This window comes from Humulus lupulus, chromosome X (assembly GCF_963169125.1).
Source record: "Humulus lupulus chromosome X, drHumLupu1.1, whole genome shotgun sequence".
Lineage (NCBI taxonomy): Eukaryota > Viridiplantae > Streptophyta > Magnoliopsida > Rosales > Cannabaceae > Humulus > Humulus lupulus.
The window spans coordinates 218,008,070-218,013,367 of record NC_084802.1 but is presented as its reverse complement, the minus strand read 5'-3'; positions in this window follow the sequence as shown (position 1 = coordinate 218,013,367).

The following is a 5,298-nucleotide window of genomic DNA, read 5'->3' as shown; positions in this document are numbered from 1 at the left end:
TATAATGTTCGTTATTGTTTAAAATAAATATATATTTATATATAAGTTATGTTGAGTAATAAAAAGGTTGAATACCATGTTAGACTCTGTGTTTTGCAAAAGTTACCAATCGGCCTCTGTGTTTTGTTAAATGACAATTGAGACCATGTGTTTTGCAAAATGGAACAAAAGAATACCTTATACCTAATTTTGGTCAAAAAATTTCAATTATAAGATCAATTCTCAGGTCGTTAATGATGCGATGAGTTCAAAGAAGTAAGGAGAGTTGTCGAGGAGCTAAGAATGAAATATTATATTTGAATTTTTTTTTACCAAAGTTGGGTATAAGGTACTATTTTGTTAAACACAAGGTCCAAATTGTCATTTAACAAAACAAATGGTCCGACCAGTAACTTTTCCAAAACACAAGGTCCAAAATGATATTTACCCTCATAAAAATTAAGAATATTTATTAAATATTATTATAATAATGATACTTTATAATATTTAAATTTATATTAATATAATTATAAAATATCTAGCCTTGTATTAAATATTATTATAATAATGATATTTTATATTAATATAATCATTAAATATCTACTGTAATTTTTAATTTATTTTAAAATTATATTTCGTTAAATATTTGTACTATTATGTTAAAGTTAACAAAAAAATTTGTTAAATCACTACACACACTTTTTATATATACTAGGTGCAAGCTTGCTTAGTTTTATTTAGAAAATTTATTTATTGTATTTTTATGATTGTCATATAAATTTTTAAAAAATAAATAATATTATAAATAAAAGAATGACATAAACATATTAAAGGAAAAATTAAACAAAAATATTGTTTATATTTTTGGTTAATTAAAAAATAATATAATATGATAATCTTTTATATAACAAATTACCTTATTCAAGGTACAAAATAATCATGATATTATTCAAAATACACCTGAATGATTGGAGAAGAAGCTTGTTTATTCTAGATAGAAAATAAATGTTATTCTAACTTATTATGTAGTTACACAGTCATTCTATTTGTACACACACGAACTTTATATATAATATATTTATAATGTTTATTGTTATTTAATATTGTTGACCCTTGATTTGGCCAATGACACGGAGTTAAATAAAACGACAGAAATGAGATGAATTCAAGTCAAGAAGATAAATGACACAAGGATTTATAGTGGTTCGGCCCCAAGTGATGGTAATGACCTACGTCCACTTAGTGTTCTTATTGATGTAATGAAAACCTACGATCAATAAACTATGGTTTACCGAGTTTCACAAGCTCAATAAAAGATACAAAGTATTGCATAAAAACAATAATTCTCTCTCCAAAGATCCAAAAGATCCAAAAAGATCCTTCTCACGAACCATTTGAGTCTTATTTATAGGCTCAAGGATCTCCTTATGGTCCAATGGACATTGATTACATTTAATACAAGTGTATCTCAATCATAATGGAAATTACAATTATTACATAAATGCAAGATCAAATATCTTTAGAAAATATCTGATATACTACGACTAGCTCTGGTCGACTACGAAATATGCATTCTGCCGAGTGAATTCTCTTCTGGTCGATGGTTGACCAGAACGTAACTGCTTAAATAGTCACGCGCATCCCACGTGCATACTAGTCCCGCCACATCATCAGGTGAATCTTTTTTTGCGTAAACACTTACCCCCCAAGTTTATTTTACTACGACTAGCATTTAATAAACTTACTCAACCAGCAATTTGTCTGACCTATCACATATGTTAGCACATTTTCGAAAAAGTATGCAATCATGACTTTTACAGTTTCCCAAAAACATTTTGACGACTAATGCGATTTCCCATACATAGAAATCTTACTCCCATCATTACCTTTTTAATAGCACCACGATCAGTACAAATACATTACCTTTCTCACTTTTCACTTTTTACCGAATCCTTCTCTCTCCGCAAGAACTCAGAAAAAACTCTCAAGAAAAACCCAGAAAACTTCGGTGATTTGAGACTCATTCGATTAGCTCCGAGCAAAAACCTTCGTGACTCCTTTGCAAGCCATAATTCAAGTAAGTTTTGAACCCACCTTCTCTTTTATGCAATCTAGAATAAATTTCATGGATTTTCTGATTTGGGCCTCCAATGTTCTTGAGAAAAAAACTTTTGGGTAATCGGGTTCGTACAATATACGCAGAAACATGATGGAATAGGAATTTTAGGCAATAAAACACACTAGGTGAAGTTTAGAAATTAATCATGGGGAATAGGAGTACTGTTTTAGGGCCCAAATTCGATTTTACTGTTTTCAGAAAAATTGGGTTTTTCCTGCCTGTTTTCGAAGTTCACTTCCACTTTTTGATCTGTTTTTCCAAACTGCTCACACTTTTGTAGTGTTTATATTAGGATGTTGTTGGTCGTATAAAAGCTTAACTCTTATACACGAGAAACGTTATCATTATATTTCTTCTTCTTCTATCTATTGGTCGTAGATTCTCACTTCCCCTTTACTCTTCTCAGATATTCATGCACGATCCATGGGGAGGTGAGAGGCCAATAGACGACGATCTTCTCGCGTCGCTATTTGAGGATCAACAACAACCGTCATTTCCTTTCCTTGAGCCTTCGCTTTCACACCAAAACCCCACGACCAGTCCTTCAGAGTGTCAGCCACACATGGGTCGTGTTAAATACATAGCTCGTAAGAAAAAGAAAACCATCCATTCTCCTTCTAACCAACCAGCAACCGACACTGAGGGTCCACCAAATGACCCTTAACCTCTAAATTTTGCACCACCAGATATTCAACCCAAAGCCCGGCCTCGCAATGGCCCTCGAGCAGAAGTTGATTGGTATGCCGCGCCTCCTAGTGTCATATCGGCTAGGATGGTGGTAAAGTATCCCAAGAAGTACGATCTTCCTGGGATTACTTTAGTCAAACCTACACCCGACCAAAGGGCAAACGTGCCTGGTCGAGGTATCACATCGAGGCAGGGGCAATCTTTCCCTTGCATGAATTTTTCCAAGGGGTGGCCAATTACTTTGAGGTCGCCCCTTTCAAATAACACCCAATGGATATAGAGTACTATCAGCACTCTATATCCTTTACAACCATAAAAAGTGGTCTGTAGCTACACCACATGAGATCAACTACTTGTTCGATCTCAAGTCCAACCCCAACCAAAACAACACGGGGTTTTACCATTTCTACCACCAAGAATCTGCTCAGACATTTCTGAGCGATATCACCCACAAGTCCAATGTAGGGAAGTACTTCCTCACAACCGATCTGGTCATCGACAACCTGTCCTTCACACGAGGAGGTAAACTTTTCAATCTCTGGTCGATGATTGCTGTTAGTTTTTCCTTTTTTTTGTCCTTAGCAAATTGGTGTTGTGTCTAGGTCCATGGTATCGACCAGACCCCACTCCAGAGATGGAGATGAGGGCCACAGCCCTGGCCAGCATGGCGAACATTGAAAAAAGCATCAAGGAGCTAGTCACTGAGAGCAATCTAAGGCTAGTCAGCCTTTTGGAACCTCACCAGGAAGTGAGGGAATCCACTGCGGGGAGTGCCACTGGAGATGGTACCGGACAAGAAATCCCCGAGCAGCAGCAAGATGTATCACAACCCTCGAGGCGACGACCAACATGATTGACCATCCAGCAACCCTCGGGCTGCTGCTGCCCCTACCCAACATGGGAGGGGAAAACAAAAACTGTCGGAATACACCGGCCCTACATCTGAATCCTCTGACGAGAACGATATAGATCTCTCACTCTTAGATAACTTGCCCATCCCCTATCATTTATTTGATAGGGATGGAAACTTTAAATTTACGACCAGTAATTTTAATTCAAACTTCTTTGAGGCAGAGAGTGAGTGTAGCTGTAATTCTATAAATAATATATCGACCAGTAATGGTAGTTCGGGTATATTACTTAGAATTTCCCTTTCCATTATTATATTATTTCTCCAAACTAATTTGCCTGATCGTTTGCTTTTGTTTTGCAGTTATGCCTTATGAAGATGCTTTCGATATGTATGCAAATGTCAAAGCTCCTATGAGCAAAAAGAAAGCGAGCAAGAGGCACCTTGGGGAGAGCAGTAGTGATCTCTCTAAGAAAAGGGCTCGAACAAAGGACCCTCCAGCGCCCACTCCATCCAAGACCACAACACCTCCTCCTCTTCCTCCTCACAATAGCCCTCCCTCAAAGCAGGCAGGGAGACCCCTGGCCACCGACCTGCTGAGTAGCGCCTACAACGTTATTCACGAGAAGCTGCAAAGGCTATCCAGGCACCGTCGTAGCCAGGAAGCCTTTTCCCATCTCCCTCCGCTCAAGAACAGCCAGGTTATCAGTCGCGGGCTGTCTGAAGTCCTCAGTGTAAGTGTATTTCTTCTTTTTTCTTTAGTTGAGCAACATTTTCTCTAATTGCCCCTGACTGGTTCACTTTTCTTTTTTTGTTCGCAGGCTATCCTGACCATGGGCCATAGTTAGCTTCATGCTGAGGAGACCGAGGCCAAACATGCTGAGGAGAATAAGGCGGCAGAGACTAAAGTTGCCAGCCTGAGCGAGGAGTTGAAGAAGTGCCAAGAGGCGTTGAAGAGGATGCAGGGACCATAGTCGACCAGCAATCCCAGCCAGATCCCCCTTCTGCTGTTCAGTGATTTAAATATTTTTTTATATATATATTTGTAACTGGAACATACAAACTACAGTTCGTAATGTTGAGACAATTTTGCTGCGTAATGCAGCTTTCCTTTTAATTTATTAATTTACATCAGAGCAGTAACTGCTCACAGTGTAAAAACATTTCGTCATGATATTATAATATTTGCTTATTATTATAACATCTGTTCGAATGACCGAACTTAGCATAGCACTTTGTTTTGATTTTACAAAATTTAAACTAAATTTTTTGAAAAATACTCTAAGTGTCGTAGTATGCTTTCCCTTATTTTGCTCGTGTGTTTACATATACCTGTTGATATGCTTTGCTTGCTTAGTATCTTATATGCTCCCAAGTGATTGAGGAGCTTAAGGTTCTCGGTCACTTGCCATGACCAAGTCCTGTTCAAACATTACTGCTCACATACTTATAAACAATTATCGATAATATAGCAAAACAACACATGTAATGAGAAAATACTTGTAATAAATACAATAATTGGCAAGAATAACTGGTTGCGCACAATTCCTTTTATTTCTCGTAATAAATGGACAAAATCGTGTCTGTACGAGTGATCAAAAATTGATCTTACACTTGTAAGCGACCAGTAATATAATTGACTAGCCCTTATTCATAAACTTGT